The sequence below is a fragment of the Salvelinus alpinus genome, chromosome 7 (assembly GCF_045679555.1).
Source record: "Salvelinus alpinus chromosome 7, SLU_Salpinus.1, whole genome shotgun sequence".
In the NCBI taxonomy this organism is placed as follows: Eukaryota; Metazoa; Chordata; class Actinopteri; order Salmoniformes; family Salmonidae; genus Salvelinus; species Salvelinus alpinus.
The window spans coordinates 27318271-27339294 of record NC_092092.1 but is presented as its reverse complement, the minus strand read 5'-3'; positions in this window follow the sequence as shown (position 1 = coordinate 27339294).

The following is a 21024-nucleotide window of genomic DNA, read 5'->3' as shown; positions in this document are numbered from 1 at the left end:
AACAAATCCTTTGCCACAAGATGGGAATAGACCATCTCTGTTTGAGAAAATATTTAGGGCCTACAGTACAGAAATGTGATCCTCTGTAGCTCATTTGGTAGAACATCGCACTTGCAATGCCAGGATAGTGGCATTGCATTGTACCACCGACATGTAAAAATGTATGCACTCATGACTTTGGATAAATTGGTCTGCTAAACAGCATATATTATTGGTATAAATGGAACGGTATACATCAAACGTATGGATACCATGTTTGACTCCATTCCAATATTCCATTCTACCCATTACAATGAGCCCGTCTGCCTATAGCTTCTCCCACCAGCCTCCACTGTTAGAAATGAAATGATAGTACATTTTCCAAATTAATAAAAATACATATATACAGTACCAGTCAAAAGTCTGGACACACCTACACATTCAAAGGTTTGTCTTTATTTTTTACAATTTCTACATTGTATAATAATAGTCAAGACGTCAAAACTATGAAATAACACATATGGAATCATGTAGTAAGCAAAAAAGTGTTAAACAAATCCAAATATATTTTATATTCGAGATTCTTCAAAGTAGCCATAATTTGCCTTAATGACAGCTTTGCACGCTAGTGGCATTCTCTCAACCAGCTTCATGAGGTAGTCACCTGGAATGCATTTCAATTAACAGGTGTGCCTTGTTAAAAGTTAATTTGTGGAATTTCTTTCCTTCTTAAAGCGTTTGAGCCAATCAGTTGTGTTGTGACAAGGTACGGGTGGTATACAGAAGATAGCCCTATTTGGTAAAAGACCAAGTCCATATTATGTCAAGAACAGCTCAAATAAGCAAAGAGAAATGACAGTCCATCATTACTTTAAGACATGAAGGTCAGTCAATACAGAACATTCCAAGAACTTTGAAAGTTTCTTCAAGTGCAGTTGCAAAAACCATCAAGCGTTAAGATGACACTGACTCTCATGAGGACCGCCACAGGAAAGGAAGACCCAGAGTTACCTCTGCTGCAGAGGATAAGTTCATTAGAGTTACCAGCCTCAGAAATTGCAGCCCAAATAAATGCTTCACAGAGTTCAAGTAACAGACACATCTCAACATCAACTGTTCAGAGGAGACTGTGTGAATCAGGCCTTCATGGTCGAATTGCTGCAAAGAAACCACTACTAAAGGACACCAATAATAAGAACAGACTTGCTTTGCCAAGAAACACGAGCAATGGACATATTAGACCGGTGGAAATCTGTCCTTTGATCTGATGAGTCCAAATGTGAGACTTTTGTTCCAACTGCCATGTCTTTGTGAGACGCAGAGTAGGTGAAGGGATGATCTCTGCATGTGTGGTTACTACCGTGAAGCACGGAGGAGGAGGTGTGATAGTGCTTTGCTGGAGACACTGTCTGTGATTTATTTTGAATTCAAGGCACACTTAACCAGCATGGCTACCACAGCATTCTGCAGCGATACACCATCCCACCTGGTTTGCGCTTAGTGGGACTATCATTTGTTTTTCAACAGGACAATGACCCAACACACCTCCAGGCTGTGTAAGGGCCATTTGAGCAAGAAGGAGAGTGATGGGTGCTGCATCAGATGACCTGACCTCCGCAATCACCCAACCTCAACCCAATTGAGATGGTTTGGGATGAGTTGGACCGCAGAGTGAAGGAAAAGCAGCCAACAGGTGCTAAGCATATGTGGGAACTCCTTCAAGACTGTTGGAAAAGCATTCCAGGTGAAGCTGGTTGAGATAATGCCAAGAGTGTGAAAAGCTGTCATCAAGGCAAAGGGTGGCTACTTTGAAGGATCTCAAATATAAATATATTTAGATTTTATAAAACACTTTTTTGGTTACTACATGATTCCAAATGTGTTATTTCATAGTTTAGATGTCTTCACTATTATTCCACAATGTAGAAAATAGTAAACATAAAGAAAAACCCTTGAATGAGTAGGTGTGTCTAAACTTTTGACTGGTACTGTATGTAATTGGATAAGTCTCCACCACCCTGAGTTAACACTTGGTGGAAGCACCTTTGGCAGCCATTACAGATGTGAATAATTTGGAATAAGATTCTACCAACTTTGCATAACTCTTAGGGCAACATGTATCCACTGAAGTAAAAATATGACAGGAGCAAAGCTCAGGTAAAAAGTTAGTGGAAAACCCACATCAGTGTTCTGAAAACCTAACCCTGGGATAGGGTTTTATTTTTCTGCGGGACAATTACACACGTTTATGCAAAAGACACACCAGAATGGCTTTCCAAGAGGTGTTGAGTGTTCCTTAGTGGTCTAGTCTCAGTCCTGACTTAAACTGAACAAAAATATAAACTCATCATGTAAAGTGTTGGTCCCATGTTTTGGAACCAGTTTTGTCACACAACACAATGCCACAGATGTCTCAAGTTTTGAGGGAGTGTGCAATTGGCATGCTGACTGCAGGAATGTCTCGCGGAGCTGTTGACAAAGAATGTTATGTTTATTTCTCTACCATAAACCGCCTCCAATGTTGTTTTAGAGAATTTGGCAGTACATCAAACCGGCCTCACAACCGCAGATCACATGTAACCACTCCAGCCCTGGACCTCCACATCCGGCTTCTTCACCTGCGACCAGAGACCAGCCACCCGCACAGCCGATTCAACTGAGGAGTATTTCAGTGTGTAATAAAGACCTTTTGTGGGGAAAAACTCCTTCTGATTGGCTGGGCCTGACTCCCCAATGGCTGCGCCCCTCCCCAGTCATGTGAAATCCATAGATTAGGGCCTAATGAATATATTTCAATTGACTGATTTCAGGAAATGTAACTCAGTAATATTATTGAAATTGTTGCATGTTGCATTTATATTTTTGTTCAGTATACTTGTACATCAGTGAAATAATTTATAGTTCAAGTTTACTTTACATGTATATTAATCTCAAACCATACATTTTTAGCAAACTATTAGCATTGGACTTGAATCAGACCAGCACAAAGCCCAGATCAAAAGCGTGTAAATGAAGACTGGTTGCGGTACAAGTAGGCGTCAGCTCTGGTACCGTGCTGCAACAGAAGGGTTTGGACCTCTCCTTTCTCTGCCCTGGACACATACAGATCACTACTGATATCAGGGATGTCCTGATGGGGCTGCAGTTCCATTTTAATGCTGGAGTAAGTGGCGTTACTGTACCCAGACATCTGTAACATAATAAAATAAACAAACAAATATAAACATTTACACTGACACTTTTTTTGGTGTTTGTAGGGCTACAGTGTCTCAACATTTCCTAACAATTTTATACAGAACAAGAACAAATACACTGAGCAAATCACCATCGAACAACTAAGTCACTACCGGTCAAATCCGAGTCCGTGTCCGAATCACCACTGGTCGAGTCCGAGTCAAGTCTGAATCTTGTACTCGAGTACCACAACATTGCTTGACAGTGCTTTCTACAGCCACGGCCATTATTTGAAGTTGATTGTTAGTCAATTTGTTAGGTATAGAACACCCCCTTGTGGACACGTTGTAGAATAGCCTCATATCTTTGGGAGGAGTATTGAAACAGGGCCTAACATTCTTCAACAAGTGCCTCTGTCAGTCTCCTACCTGTGGTTTGTTGTTGTTTCCCTTCTTAGGGCGACTGGCTATAACAGTGATGAAGGCGAGGGTTGCTAACATGATCCCAGCACACGGCAGGATGAAGAGCAGGTTATTGGAGGCTATTAGGAGACAGCGAGAACTGTTTTTACCATAGTTCAAGGTAGGGAAAACTCTTCACATACTTTAATGTTACAGTATTACATGATGCAGTTAGACAAGCTTGAATACTGGTCAGAAGTTGTACAAGCAAAATTGATTTCCTATTTACAATTCACTCTCAATTAGTAACTGTCATACTCCCCAGTTTCTGCATACATGATTACTCAAGCACCACAGCATGTCTCCTCTTGACATACTTTGTACACCACTGAATCATGTTCCTATTTACACTAGCCATCATTCATCATTATTTTAGTCTTCTGGTTTCAAACAATCTATCTGTATATGCATTAGAATTAGGTCACAAGCTTCCTGAAACTCCTCTGTGTAACGGTCGTCATAGTCGTTCTCCTTCTCAGACGAGGAGGAGCATGGATCGGACCAACACGCAGAGTGGGTAGTGCTCATGATAATTTATTAAATCGAAACTGAACACTAACATGAAACAAAATAACAAAATGAAACAACCGACAACAGTCCCGTGTGGCACGAATACACACACGGAAACAAACACCCACAAAACACACGTGAAACCCCGGCTGCCTTAGTATGATTCTCAATCAGGGACAACGATTGACAGCTGCCTCTGATTGAGAATCATACCAGGCCGAACACAAAATCCCAACATAGAAAATCACACATAGACAAACCCACCCAACTCACGCCCTGACCAACTAAATAAATACAAGACAAGACAAAAGAAAACAGGTCAGGAACGTGACACTCTGTAGGTGTACCACCCACCACAAATCAGTTCACCACAGGAGACATGAACAGTATGGGTTGTGGGTCCATGAGTTAAATTACTCTCCTCCAGAACTCCCTAGAGAATTCCTCAACCCTGGCCACTGTCCCATTGACGTCTTTTCATTTCTCTGAAAAACACTATCACTCGGTTCAGTTTAAAGGGATACTTCGGGATACTTCCGGAGTCAGATGAACTTGTAGATATACTTTTTATGTCTGCATGCAGTTTGAAGGAAGTTGCTAACTAGTGTTAGCACAATTGCTAAATTATATTAGTGCAATGACTGGAAGTGTCTATTCATTGCGCTAACGCATTGGCTCGCAAACCTACCTTGAACTACCTTCATACTGGACACAGAGACATACAAATAGTATCCATGAGCTCATCTGACTTTAGGGAAGTAGATAATGGGCCTCATTGCCAAAACCCCATAGTATACCTTTAAGATTACAAGGAGAACCATGAAATCTAAAGTGGTAAATTCGGATCAAAACCCCTTCTGCCACCAGAACTGCTGAGCGACACTATACTAATAGTTGGATCATTTGTACTATATCAAACTAGTCTATACTGTATTCATAGTGAGAGGAGAGAGTGTGTACTGTACTGTAGCTTCAGCCTAGCATGACTAAACTGGACTGTATCTCCACAGACCACATGATAACACCTGACTTACGATCTCTCCTCACGAAGATGCTGTAGGAGGTCTGTAGTTTGCTGATGTCATTGCGGGCACTGATGTCAAGACAGTGGACTCCTAAAGCCGTGAAGGTGTGGTTCAGTCTGAATGTGTTATCATACAGCATGGCCAGGTGACAGCCTGTAGGGGTTGCTGATACACAGTTCTGTTGGAACCTCCAACATGCCTACATGGGAGGACTGGAGGGGAGAGACAGAGAGAGGGGGGGGGGATAAAGCTAATGAGAATGAATATAGCACACCCACATTGGAGGACTGGGAAGCAAAGAGAGGAAGAGAGAGAATACATTTGTTGATTCTTTGATGTGTTATGCATGTTTGTGATGTTGTGTGTTAATTCTACTGAGAAATTGTATCCACCTTCCATCCACATTATTAGCCAGACTGTTGTTTCTGGAAACCTCGAAACTCAAAGGGCCTTTCAACTCAATATTTCTGATGGGGTCTGGAAAATAGCAGAGATATGCAATACAATCGAAATAATTCTTAACAAAAATTATGTGTATTCTGCCAACCTACCCAACACTGGTGTAAACCCCAGTTAGTGGAATAGAGCTTTTGTTCACTTGGGCCCCCACTCTCAGCCGCAGAGTGTAGTTTCCAGGGGACAAGTAGTTATGTTGCACATACAGCACCTCCCTTACAAAACCAGAATAAAACAACCACATACTATTTAAATATATAGCCTAACCTGTGAAAAGGAAAACAAGAAAACATATATTCGATGATAAACAGGCAGACATACCCGTTGCCAAAGTCCCAGGTATAGTTGAATTTGGCGGTGCGTAAAGTGTTCCTTGGATCGAACAGTTCGAACTTTGTCTCGGTTGGAACCTCCGAGGCCAGCTCCCTGTCCCGCACGTAAGTCGCATTCCCTTCCCTCTGAATGAAGCTGAGCTTCCCCGAAACATTTTCTGAAGGATTTTTTTTTTTTTTAAACATGAGTTTACTATAAATTGTTTAAAAAAATCTATTATATTGAAATAATGTTATGCGCGTAAAGTCAACCTACTCAGATGGATCAAACCATCTGTTGTGAGCCCCAAATCCCGGGGGCTCAGAATCAGGGCAAGTGACACGAAGACCACCACAATTATATTTCTGAAAACATAAACCAGAATTTCATAAAAGTATATATTAAACTTGATATTTAATACAATTCTACTTATTTACTCGAATATTACGCATGCAACTCACATATTTACCGATACATTTGCGCTTGTCCACTCATAGATGAGGAAAATGGTATAGGCTACTCCAGAACAAAGAAATGTGAACACTTCAAATGAACAACCTATAATATATTCCTTAACTGTCTTGTCAGCTGCTGCCAAAAAGTTGTTCATGGCCTTAAAATTTCCCAAATTCCTGTAAAAGCCTGAAATAATTCCCATGCGTTTTAACCATGTGCTTCTAGGAACACAAAGAGCTGTGTTGTGTAAGTCGCTGTCTGTCTTATTAAGAATTAGTTTATGGCCCACAACAAACATCTGCTGGACACTTCTTAGGAATGACCAACGTTATGTATTAGTTATGAAGTCACCCATGTTCTATCTAGGGGAGTATATCATTGAATGTATTGGCTATACCTTTGTTTGATGTAAGCTATATTTGTCCTGCTGTTGAAAAAAGGATGTTATGCTGCTTGCATCTCAAATCAAATGTATTTTCTAAAGCCTTTTTATATCGGCAGCTGTCACAAAGTGCTTTACACATACCCAGCCTAAATCCCCCAAAAGCAATCAATGCAGAAGCAGAAGCACAAATTAGAAATATGTGAATAAATGTGAATTTTGATTGATCGCATCTCAGTCATGAGCGCCAGTATTAAATATGGCCACACGATGGAGACATACACAGAGAATTATCTACCTCACTTGCTTTGGCAATGTTAACACATGTTTCCCATGCCAATAAAGCCCCTTGAATTGAATTGAATTGCGATGGAGCCCTTACCTTGCAAGCAAAACACTTGTTAGAGTGAATTTTCTGCAAATCTACAGATTTTGCCATGGGGCGTAAAGAAAATGTTGCCGTTTTAAAGCAAGTTTGCTGCAATTATCCTAATTTTGCCATAAGGTGGAGAGAAATGTTTGCAGATTAATATGAATGACTAACAAAAATATTTGCTGACATATTCAATCTCTCCATATCCCAGTCTGTTGGGATAAAAAAAATAAATAATAATAATAAAAATAAAAAAAAAGAATAATAAAAATAAAAAAAAGAATTAAGAACAAACTTCCCTTACCCACCACCTTGCTGATTAATGCCCAGTCACTGAGGGGGAAAGCGGATGAGTTGTCAGCGAATCTGCGCTTCCAACACGAATACCGGGAGGCCTGTTTGCTGGCATTTACTGAGACTTGGCTGGATGACAGAGTCCCGGACAGAGAAGTGGAGCCGGCCGGCTTCACCCTGGTCAGAGCGGACCGCGATCTGACAGTCACAGGGAAACTTCACGGCGGGGGCGTCTGCCTGCTTGTCAGGGACCAGTGGTGTAAATCGATCCTGGTAAGAGAGCGACTCTGTACCCCCGACATTGAACTGCTTTCTGTGTCACTGCGACCTTACTATCTGCCCCGTGAGTTCCCCCAATTGTTTGTTACCGTTGTGTACATTCAACCAAAAGCTAATATAACAAAGGCATCAGAGATTATTTATAATCTGTCACAGAAACTGGAATCCATCTCCCCCGACGCACCCAAATTTATTTTAGGGGATTTTAACAACTGTACCTTGCGCAAAGTCCTGCGCACATACCATCAGTATGTGAAATGTCACACTAGGAAAAATAGGACTCTTGATTTGTGCTATGGGACAATACCAAAGGCGTTCTCTGCCACCACCAGACCTCCTCTGGGGACATCAGACCACAATGTGGTCTACCTCAGGCCAACTTACTGTCGCCTCCTGGAGAGGGAGGAACCCACAGTTAAAACTGTCCAGATCTGGAATGACAACAGTATCACTTGTCTCCAGGGGTGTTTTGACTGTACAATGTGGGAGGTATTAGAGGACAGCAGCTCTGATCTGGATGAACTCACAGAGGTTATTTCAGACTATGTAAACTTCTGTGTTGAGTCAGTTGTGCCTACTAAGACCTGTAAAATCTTCCCTAACAACAAGCCTTGGGTATCAAAACATCTAAAATCACTACTTGATAGGAAGAAGGCAGTTTATGCTGGGGGTGATAGACAGGCTTTAAGAGATGTACAACGTGAGATAAAAAGACAGATACTGGTGGACAAGGAGGCATACAAGCAAAGGGTGGAGAGGACCCTCTCCTCAGGAAACGCAAGGGTGGCCTGGCAAGGGATTAAATCCATGGCTAGCGCCCCCCATATAGGCAGGGGAAAAACCAGTGTTGACCTTGGGGGATATGAGGGCCAGAACATGGCTAATGAACTGAATGTTTTCTTCTCAAGATTTGAATCAGACAACTTCGTGTCGGAGGTAAAACAAATGGAAGCATCATTACAAATGTTTGAGAGAGTTGTTGTTCAACAGTCTGATGTTCTAAAGTTGTTCAGGGGATGTAACACATACAAAAGCCCAGGCCCAGACAAAATAAGTGGGCATGTGTTAAAGCACTGTGCTGAACAACTGGCTGGTGTTTTTACAGACATTTTCCAATCCTCACTCAACCAGCAACACGTTCCAGTATTGTGGAAAACATCAATAATTATACCAATTCCTAAAGTATCGAATCCCTCTGTGCTGAATGACTATCGCCCTGTCGCTTTGACATCCTTAGTTATGAAATGCCTTGAGAAAATTGTGAAAAGTCATATTCTCAGTGTCACCCAGAAGCTCCTCGACCCACTTCAGTTTGCCTATCAGACCAGCAGAGGAGTTGATGATGCCATTCTTACCCTCCTTAACATGGTCTATAGACATCTAGAAGGTACCAAATCCCATGTCAGGGTTCTGTTTGTTGACTTTTCTTCTGCCTTCAACACAATCCAGCCCTACATTCTGGCACAGAGACTCATTCGGGACTTTTCCTTAGATGGGGGGCTGGTTTTGTGGCTGTTGGACTTCCTGAGCCAACGCTCACAGCGAGTCAAAATAGGTCCCCATGTGTCGGATATACGCAATACCAATACAGGCTCTCCTCAGGGATGTGTTTTGTCCCCACTTCTGTACATCTTGTACACTAATAGTTGTACTAGTTCCCATACTGACAGACACCTCGTTAAGTTCGCTGATGACACTGCCTTGATCAGCCTGTTGCATGATGACGAGGAACATCATGGCCCGGTCCTAGATGACTTTGTAGAGTGGTGTGAGGAATCACACTTGGTCCTCAATACCAACAAGACCAAAGAGATGTGCATAGACTTCAGGAAGCGTACAACACCTACCTCTGCAACATCTATCAGAGGTCAGAACATAGAAATTGTAGAGGAATATAAATATCTGGGTGTCTTTTTGGACAGTAAGCTTCAGTGGAGTAAATGTACAGACCAGATCTACAAAAAGAGCCAACAGAGACTGTACTTTCTAAAAAGTTGGGTTCTTTTAATATAGACTGTACTATATTGACTCTGTTTTACAAATCCTTTATTGAGAGTATTTTAACTTTTTGTATTGTTTGTTGGTTTGGCAATGCCACTGTCAGTCAGAGAAACATGCTGAGAAGGATTATTACCACCGCAAGCAAGGTACTTGGAGTCAAACAGACAGGCCTGGATGAGATTTTTAAGGTCAGGGCCCTCCGTAAGGCTCACAAAATCATTTTAGACCCAAGTCACCCCCTGTACCTGGACTTTGAATTACTCCCCTCTGGGCGCAGGTATAGGGCACCCCTCAGCAGGAAAAATAGAACGAGACAATCATTTGTGCCAAGTGTGATATCCCTCTTAAATAGCTCGGGCAAATGTTCCCATTGACCCCGTAAGGTCAGCAGGCTAGTCTTTTTAAAATTTTAAATTGTATTTTATTTATTGGTGCGTGACTGTTATTGAAAGTTGTATTGTCAATCTTGTTTTGTATTTAACGCCACTTTAAATGTGTACATGACACTGCAACAAAATTTCCCCATGGGGACAATAAAGTAAGTAAGTAAGTAAGTAAATGTTGTCCCCACTTGCTTCAAGCTGTTCACCATTGTTCCTGTACCCAAGAAAGCAAAGGTAACTGAACTAAATGACCATCACCCCGTAGCACTCACGTCTGTCATCATTAAGTGCTTTGAGAGGCTAGTTTAGGAACATATCACCTCCACCTTACCTGAAAACCTAGACCCACTATAATTCGCAAACAGCCCCAACAGATCCACGGACGACGTAATTGCCAAAGCATTGCACACTGCCATATCCCACCTGGACAAGAGAAATACCAATGTAAGAATGCTGTTCATTGACTACAGCTCAGCCTTCAACACCATAGTGCCCTCCAAGCTCATCAATAAGCTCAGGGCCCTGGGTCTGAACCCCTTCCTGTGCAACTGGGTCCTGGACTTCCTGAGAGGCCGCCCCCAGTGGTGAAGGTGGTGAAGAAGATGCAGCAGCGCCTCTTCAACCTCAGGAGGCTGAAGAAATTTGGCTTAGGCCCTAAGACCCTCAGGAACTTGAGGGTCTTAGAGAGCATCCCGTCGGGCTGTATGACCGCCTAGTATTGCAATTGCACCGTCCGCAACCACAGGGCTCTCCAAAGGGTGGTGCGGTCAGACCAACACATTATAGGGTGAACACTGCCTGCCTTCCAGGACATGACAGATTTCTCCATCCCCTTCTCCGGCTGTTGTATTGGGCAGTTCAAGGGTGTCTCAGTCCCTGGAGCAAAAATGTTGTGATACCCAGGAGCACGAGTACAGGACATCAATAAGCTGCTCCAAAACATTTAACCCTGCATCAGGAAATTGAGTATATCATAGTTCATGTGGGATTCAATGAAATTATGAAGGGCAGGCAGAACAGCTGAAGATGGATTTTAAAGAACTGACTCGGTCTTTGCTTGACATCAACAAATGCCCCATAATATCTGGCCCTGTGCCCTCCCTAAACCGTGTCATTGAACATTTCAGCAGGCTTCTAGCCCTCCATAACTGGCTACGTAACTATTGCAGCTCTGTGGGTGTAACATTTATTGACAATTTTGATATCTTCTGGAAACAAAGCTAATTTTATAAGGAGAATGGGATCATCCCAAATCATTTGGGTTCCTGGTTCTTTTCACAGCATTATAAGGCTACGCTGAGACAATGACTTATCAATCACCCAAGCCCAGCTAGGTTAATCCCTACCATTGTGTCGCTGAGTTGTCATAATGCTTCAGCAAATGTACATTATCCCATTGGTAGACACAATGTAAGTAACCTAATGTATGTCCCTGTAACTACACTGAATACCTCTGCTGATTCTACAGCTATTGTATGCAGTAATCACGTGCCTTTGGACAAGTGTTATACTGTTAGCACTGAGGCAGTGGGCCTTAGTAGGAAGTCCACTGTGTGCAACTCAATCTGCACAAACATAAATAACATGAGCATGTCTACTTCTGCTAAGCTTCCCAGTAAAGCAATGAAAACAATCAAGCATCATAGAAAAGTGCTAAGAATAGCCACGTTAACATATGTAGCTTAAGAAACAAGGTTTATGAAATCAATCATTTGCTTGTAACAGATGACATTAATATTCTGGCAAGCTCTGAAAATCACTTAGAAAATACCTTTGATGATACAGTGGTAGCAATACATGGTTATAACATCTACAGAAAATACAGAAATGCCAATTGTGGAGGTGTTGCTGTTTATAGTCAAAACCATATTCCTGTAAAGCTTAGAGAGGATCTCATGTTAAATACTGTTAAAATAATATGTCTACAGGTTAATCTGTCTTACCAAAAGCCCATTCTTGTGAGAAGCTGCTATAGACCACCAAGTGCTAACAGTCAGTATCTGGGAAACGTGTGTGAAGTGCTTGATAATGTATGTGATATCAACAGAGAGGTATATTTTCTGGGTGATTTCAAAATTGACTGGCTTTCATCAAGCTGCCCACTCAAGAAAAAGCTTTAAACAGTGCTTGCAACCTGGTTCAGGTTATCAGTCAACCTACCAGGGTAGTTGAAATTAACACAAAAATGAAATAATCAACATGTATTGATCACATCTTTACAAATGCTGCAGAAATGTGCATTAAAGCAGTATCCAAATCCATTGGATGTAGTGATCACAATATAGTAGCCATATCTAGGAAAACCAAAGTTCCAAAGTCTGGGCCTAATATAGTGTATAAGAGTTCATACAATGAGTTTTGTAACGATTCCTATGTTGTTGACATGCTTCCATGTCAGACGCTTCTCTTCTTTTGTATCGTTCCATGTTCATTATTATTAAACTCACTAACTGTATGTAACGGCGTTCCTCCTCCTCTTCATCCGAAGAGGAGGAGCAGGGATTAAACCAAGGCGCAGCGTAGTGAAATGACATGATTTATTAAACAAACAAAACAGACGAAAACGAACTATACTTGATAACTAATAAAACAACAAACGATGTAGACAGACCTGAAACGACGAACTTACATATAACGTGAAGAACGCAAATAACAGGAACAGACTACATGAAACGAACAAACCGCAAACAGTCCCGTATGGTGTAACATCGACACAGACACAGGAGACAACCACCCACAACGAACACTGTGAAACAACCTACCTAAATATGACTCTCAATTAGAGGAACGCCAAACACCTGCCTCTAATTAAGAGCCATACCAGGCAACCCTTTAACCAACATAGAAACAGAAAACATAGAATGCCCACCCAAACTCACGTCCTGACCAACTAACACATACAACAAACTAACAGAAATAGGTCAGGAACGTGACATAACCCCCCCCTTAAGGTGCGAACTCCGGGCGCACCAGCACAAAGTCTAGGGGAGGGTCTGGGTGGGCATCTGACCACGGTGGTGGCTCAGGCTCAGGGCGAGGTCCCCACCCCACCATAGTCAATCCCAGCTTACATCTCCCCCTACAAATGACCACCCTCATATTACACCCACTTAACATCGAGACAAGGGGCAGCACCGGGATAGAGGGATAGCTCAGGACAGAGGGATAGCTCAGGATAGAGAGGTAGCTCAGGATAGAGAGATAGCTCAGGATAGAGGGGCAACTCCGGACTGAAAGGCAGCTCCGGACAGAGAGACAGCTCTGGACTGAGGGGCAGTTCTGGACAAATAGCCGCTCTGGGCTGAGGGACAGCTCATGACTGGCTGACGGCTCTGGACGCTCATGGCTGGCCGACGGCTCTGGACGCTCATGGCTGGCCGACGGCTCTGGACGCTCATGGCTGGCCGACGGCTCTGGACGCTCATGGCTGGCCGACGGCTCTGGACGCTCATGGCTGGCCGACGGCTCTGGACGCTCATGGCTGGCCGACGGCTCTGGACGCTCATGGCTGGCCGACGGCTCTGGACGCTCATGGATGGCCGACGGCTCTGGACGCTCATGGCTGGCTGACGGCTCTGGACGCTCATGGCTGGCTGACGGCTCTGGACGCTCATGGCTGGCTGACGGCTCTGGACGCTCATGGCTGGCTGACGGCTCTGGACGCTCATGGCTGGCTGACGGCTCTGGCAGATCCTGTCTGGTTGGCGGCTCTGGCAGATCCTGTCTGGTTGGCGGCTCTGGCAGATCCTGTCTGGTTGGAGGCTCTGGCAGATCCTGTCTGGTTGGCGGCTCTGGCAGATCCTGTCTGGTTGGCGGCTCTGGCAGATCCTGACTGACGACTGGCTCTAGCGGCTCCTGACTGACTATCGGCTCTGACGGCTCGGGACAGACGGGCGGCTCTAATGGCTCGGGACAGACGGATGGCTCAGACGGCGCTGGGGAGACGGATGGCTCAGACGGCGCTGGGGAGACGGATGGCTCAGACGGCGCTGCGGAGACGGATGGCTCAGATGGCGCTGCGGAGACGGATGGCTCAAACTGCTCCTGTCTGGCGGAAGGCTTTGGCTGCTCCTGTCTGGCGGAAGGCTCTGTAGGCTCATGGCAGACGGGCAGCTTTGCAGGCTCATGGCAGACAGGCAGTTCATGCGCCGTTGGGCAGACGGCAGACTCTGGCCGGCTGAGACGCACTGTAGGCCTGGTGCGTGGTGCCGGAACTGGAGGCACCGGACTGGAGACACGCACTTCAAGCCTAGTGCGGGGAGCAGGGACAGGGCACACTGACCTCTCAAAGCGCACTATAGGCCTGGTGCGTGGTACCGGCACTGGTGGTACCGGGCTAAGGGCACGCACCTCAGGGCGAGTGCGGGGAGAAGGAACAGTGTGTACAGGACTCTGGAGACGCACAGGTGGCCTAGTGCATGGTGCCGGAACTGGAGGCACCGAACTGGATACACGCACCACAGGAAGAGTGCGTGGAGGAGGAACAGGGCTCCGGAAACGCACCGGAAGCCTGGTGCGTGGTGTAGGCACTGGTGGTACTGGGCTGGGGCGGGGAGGTAGCGCCGGAAATACCGGACCGTGCAGGCGTACTGGCTCTCTTGAGCATTGAGCCTGCCCAACCTTACCTGGTTGAATGCTCCCGGTCGCCCGACCAGTGTGGGGAGGTGGAATAACCCGCACCGGGCTATGTAGGCGAACCGGGGAAACCATGCGTAAGGCAGGTGCCATGTATGCCGGCCCGAGGAGACGCACTGGAGACCAGACGCGTTGAGCCGGCCTCATGACACCTGGCTCAATGCCCAATCTAGCCCTACCAGTGCGGGGAGGTGGAATAACCCGCACCGGGCTATGCACACGTACAGGAGACACCGTGCGCTCTACTGCGTAATACGGTGTCTGCCCGTACTCCCGCTCTCCACGGTTAGCCTGGGAAGTGGGCGCAGGTCTCCTACCTGCCCTTGACCCACTACCTCTTAGCCACCCCCCAAGAAATTTTTGGGTGTTACTCACGGGCTTTTCGGGCTTCCGTGCAAGACGCGTCCCCTCATAACGCCGGTTCCTCTCTCTCTTTTCCTCCGCTCTCCGAACTGCCTCCAGCTGTTCCCCTGGACGGTGATTCACTTTAGCCCATGGTCCTTCTCCGTTAAATATTTGCTCCCAACTCCACAAGTCCTGTATACTTTCCCGTTGCTCGAAATTACGCTGCTTGGTTCTGGATTGGTGGGTGGTTCTGTAACGGCGTTCCTCCTCCTCTTCATCCGAAGAGGAGGAGCAGGGATTAAACCAAGGCGCAGCGTAGTGAAATGACATGATTTATTAAACAAACAAAACAGACGAAAACGAACTATACTTGATAACTAATAAAACAACAAACGATGTAGACAGACCTGAAACGACGAACTTACATATAACGTGAAGAACGCAAATAACAGGAACAGACTACATGAAACGAACAAACCGCAAACAGTCCCGTATGGTGTAACATCGACACAGACACAGGAGACAACCACCCACAACGAACACTGTGAAACAACCTACCTAAATATGACTCTCAATTAGAGGAACGCCAAACACCTGCCTCTAATTAAGAGCCATACCAGGCAACCCTTTAACCAACATAGAAACAGAAAACATAGAATGCCCACCCAAACTCACGTCCTGACCAACTAACACATACAACAAACTAACAGAAATAGGTCAGGAACGTGACACTGTACTTGTTTCCTGACTCCCTGTGCCTGCGTTACAGATTGAGAGGGATGAGGCAAAAGGAAGGGCAAATAAGTCTGGCTGCACAACAGATTGGCAAATGTGCTGCAAATTGAGAAATCATGAGACTAAACTGAATAAAAAGAAGAAGGAACTATACTATGAAACAAAGATAATTTATATAAAGAGTGATAGTAAAAAGCTTTGGAGTACCTTAAATGAAATTGTGGGGCAAAAAGGCAAACTCAGCTCATAAATGTATTGAATCAGATGGCTCATTCATCACAAAACCCACGGATATTGCCAATTACTTTGATGATTTTTTCATTGGCAAGGTTAGGAAACTTAGGCATGACATGCCAGCAACAAATGCTGACACTATACATCCAAGTATAACTGAAATTATGAAAGACAGGCATTGTAATTTTGATTCCCGTAAAGTGAGTGTGGAAGAGATTATAATTTTTTTGTTTATCAACAATGACAAGAAAATGACTGAGGATAATAGCAGATGATATTGCCACTCCTATTTGCAATATCTTCAATCTAAGCCTACTAGAAAGTGTGTGCCCTCAGGCCTGGAGGGAAGCAAAAATTAATTCCGCTATCCAAGAATAGTAAAGCCCCCTTTACTGGCTCAAATAGCCAACCAATCAGCCTGTTACCAACCCTTAGTAAACTTTTGGCAAAAATTGTGTTTGACGAGATTGACAACAAATTGACAACAGACTTTCAGCACATTTGTAGGGAAGGACATTCAACAAGCATGGCACTTACACAAATGACTGATCATTGGCTGAGCGAAATTGATGATAAATAGATTGTGGGAGCTGTTTTGTTCGACTTCAGTGCGGCTTTTGACATTATCGATCATTGTCTACTGATGGAAAAAGGTGTTATGGCTTTACACCCCCTGCAAAATTGTGGATAAAGAGTTACCTGTCTAACAAAACACAGAGGGTGTTCTGTAATGGATGCCTCTCCAACATAATCCAGGTAGAATCAGGAATTCCCCAGGGCAGCTGTCTAAGCCCCTTAATTGTTTCAATCTTTACTAATGACATGCCACTGGCTTTGAGTAATGATGACTCAACACTATACACATCAGCTACTACAGTGAGTGAAATCACTGCAACACTTAACAAAGAGCTGCAGTTAGTTTCAGAATGGGTGGCAAGGAATTAGTTTGTCCTAAATATATAAAAAAGACTAAAAGCATTGTATTTGGGACAAATCACTCACTAAACCCTAAACCTCAACTAAATATTGTAATAAATCATGTGGAAATTGAGTAAGTTGAGGAGACTAAACTGCTTGTAGTAACCCTGGATTGTAAACTGTCATTGCCAAAACATTTTGATACAACAGTAGCTAAGATTGGGAGAAGTCTGTCCATAATAAAATCCTGCTCTGCCTTTTTATCAACACTATCAGCAAGGCAGGTCCTACAGGCCTTAGTTTTGTCGCACCTAGACTAACATTCAGTCGTGTGGTCAGGTGCCACAAAGAGGGACCTCGGAAAATAACAATTGGCTCAGAACAGAGCAGCAGGCTGGCTCTTAAATGTACACGGAGAGCAAACATTAATAATATGCATGTACATTTCTCATTGCTCAAAGTGGAGGAGAGATTGACTTCATCACTACTTGTTTTTGTAAGAAGTGTTGACATGCTGAATGCACCGAGGTGTCTGTTTAAACTACTAACACACAGCTCGGACACCCATACATACCCCACAAGACATGCCACCAGAGGTCTCTTCACAGTCCCCAAGTCAGGAACAGACTATGGGAGGCTGCCCAGCAACAGCCCCAAAACATCACTGCTCTAGAGGAGATCTACATGGAGGAATGGGCCAAAATACCAGCAACAGTGTGTGAAAACCTTGTGAAGACTTACAGAAAACGTTTGACCTCTGTCATTGCCAACAAAGGGTATATAACAAAGTATTGAGATAAACTTTTGTTATTGACCAAATACTTATTTTCCACCATAATTTGCAAATAAATTCATAAAAAATCCTACAATGTGATTTTCTGGATTTTTTTTTCTCATTTCGTCTGTCATAGTTGAAGTGTACCTATGATGACAATTACAGGCCTCTCTCATCTTTTTAAGTGGGAGAACTTGCACAATTGGTGGCTGACTAAATACTTTTTTGCCCCACTGTATGTGATAGTAGAGCAGTGGCCTGAGGGCACACACTTAATTTGTTGTGAGAAGTGTTACGGTATGTAATGTAATGTAATATTTTAAAATATGTATGACTGCCTTAATGTTGCTGGACCTCAGAAAGAGTAGCTGCTACCTTTGCAGCAGCTAATGGGGATCCTTAATAAATACAAATCTACTGCACCCGGAGTCACAGAAAGACCTAGAAGATCATCAAGGACCACAGCCACCAGAGCAATGGCCTTTTCACCCCGCTACCATCTCGAACAGCGGTGGGCAATTCCAGTCCTCTGGGGCCTGATTGGTGTCACAGTTTTGCCCCAGCCCGAGCTAACACACCTGACTCCAATAATCACCTAATCATGATCTTCACTTTAGAATGCAATTTGATTCATCAGCTGTGTTTGCTAGGGATTGAGAAAAAGTGTGGCACCAATCAGGCCCCCGAGGACTGGAGTTGCCCACCCCTGATCTAGAAGGAGGAGACAGTATGGGTGCATCAAAGCTGGGACCGAGAGACTGATGAACAGCTTCTATCTCCAGGCCATCAGACTGTTAAACAGTCACCACTAGTCGGCCTCCGCCCAATACCCTGCCCGGAACCTTAGTCACTGTTACTAGCCGGTTACCACCCAGTACTCTACCCTTACCTTAGAGACTGCTTTGGCCTATACAGTCATTGAACACTCGTCACTTTAATAATGTTTACATACTGTTTTACCCACTTTATATGTATAGTATATACTGTTTTCTAGTCATGGATCATCCTATATCACTACTGCTGAACACACCTTTTCAATTAATATACTATTAATATACTATAATTAATATACTGTCCATAGTGTCTATACACACCATTATTCACTGGAACATCTGCTCTTTCCATGACATAGACTTACCAGGTAAATCCAGGTGAAAGCTATGATCCCTATTGACGTCATCTGTTAAATCGACTTCAATCAGTGTATATGAAGGGGAGGAAACAGGTTAAAGAAGGATTTTTAAGCCTTGAGACAATTGAGACATGGATTGTGTGTGTGCCATTTAGAGGGTGAATGGGCAAGACAAAATATTTAAGAGCCTTTGAACAGGGTATGTTAGTATGTGCAAGGTGCACCGGTTTGAGTGTGTCAAGAACTACAACACTGCTGGGTTTTCCACGATCAACAGTTTCCTGTCTGTCAAGAATGGTCCACCACCCAAAGGACATCCAGCCACCCGCAGGCTGTAAACGGGTCACTAATGAAAGAGGACAAAGGAGGCTGAAACGAATTGTGGGTAGCAACAGACAAGCTACAGTTAGTCAACTGACAGTCCACTACAACATTGGTGCCCTAAGACCCATAAACTAATGCACAGCTCTTCCAACCTTGACACAAATGCGATATGGCAGCCAACAACCTTACAGAATTCCACTTCATTCAACAAAAACAAGAAACTGCGGTTACAGTGGGTTAAGGAAGGAAAATACTGGACACTGGAGAATTGGAAAAACATTGCCTGGACTGATGAATCCTGGTTCCTGCTGTTTCAGGCTAATGGGAGGACTAGGGTATGGAGGAAACAACATGAGTACATGCATCCATCATGCCGCGTCAACATTGCAGGCTGATGGTGATCATGGGATGGTGTGGGGTCTGTTTTCATGGCACATATTGGGCCCCTTGAAAATAATGACACATATTGGGCCCCTTGGAGCAACGTTTGAATACCTCAATGTTTGAATACTATCTGAACATCATTGCCAAACAGGTGCATCCCTTCATGGCAGCAGTGTATCCATCTGCGAATAGATTTTTTCAGCAGGATAATGCCCATGCCACAAGGCTAGGAGTGTCTAGGAATGGTTCCACGAACCTGACAGTGAATTTTGTTTACTGCAGTGGCCTGCAGTATATATATATATACAGTTGAAGTTGGAAGTTTACATACACTTAGGTTGGAGTCATTAAAACTCGTTTTTCAACCACTCCACACATTTCTTGTTAACAAACTATAGTTTTGGCAAGTCGGTTAGGACATCTACATTGTGCATGACACAAGTAATTTTTCCAACAATTGTTTACAGACAGATTATTTCACTTACAATTCACTGTATCACAATTCCAGTGGGTCAGAAGTTTACATGCACTAAGTTGACTGTGCCTTTAAACAGCTTGGAAAATTCCAGAAAACGATGTCATGACTTTAGAAGCTTCTGATAGGCTAATTGACATCATTTGAGTCAATTGGAGGTGTACCTGTGCATGTATTTCAAGGCCTACCTTCAAACTCAGTGCCTCTTTGCTTGACATCATGGGAAAATCAAAAGAAACAATTAAAAGCCTCAGAAAAAAATTGTGGACCTCCACAAGTCTGGTTCATCCTTGGGAGCACGGCTCCAAAACCGCCATAAAAAAGCCAGACTAAGGTTTACAACTGCACATGGGGACAAAGATTGTACTTTTTGGAGAAATGTCTTCTGGTCTGATGAAACAAAAATAGAACTGTTTGGCCATAATGACGACCGTTATGTTTGGAGGTAAAAGGGGGAGGCTTGCAAGCCGAAGAACACCATCCCAACCGTGAAGCAAGGGGGTGGCAGCATCATGTTGTGGGGGTGCTTTGCTGCAGGAGGGACTGGTGCACTTCACAAAATAGATGGCATCATTAGGAAGGGAAATTATGTGGATATATTGATCTCAAGACATCAGTCTGGAAGTTAAAGCTTGGTCACAAATGGGTCTTCCAAATGGACAATGACCCCAAGCATACTTCCAAAGTTGTGTCAAAATGGCATAAGGACAACAAAGTCAAGGTATTGGAGTGGCCATCAAAGCCCTGACCTCAATCCTATAGCAAATTTGTGGGCAGAACTGAAAAAGTGTGCGCGAGCAAGGAGACCTACAAACCTGACTCAGTTACACCAGCTCTGTCAGGAAGAATGGGCCAAAAATTCACCCAACTTATTGTGGGAAGCTTGTGGAAGGCTACCCGAAACGTTTGACCCAAGTTAAACAATTAAAAGGCAATGCTACCAAATACTAATTGAGTGTATGGAAACTTCTGATCCACTGGG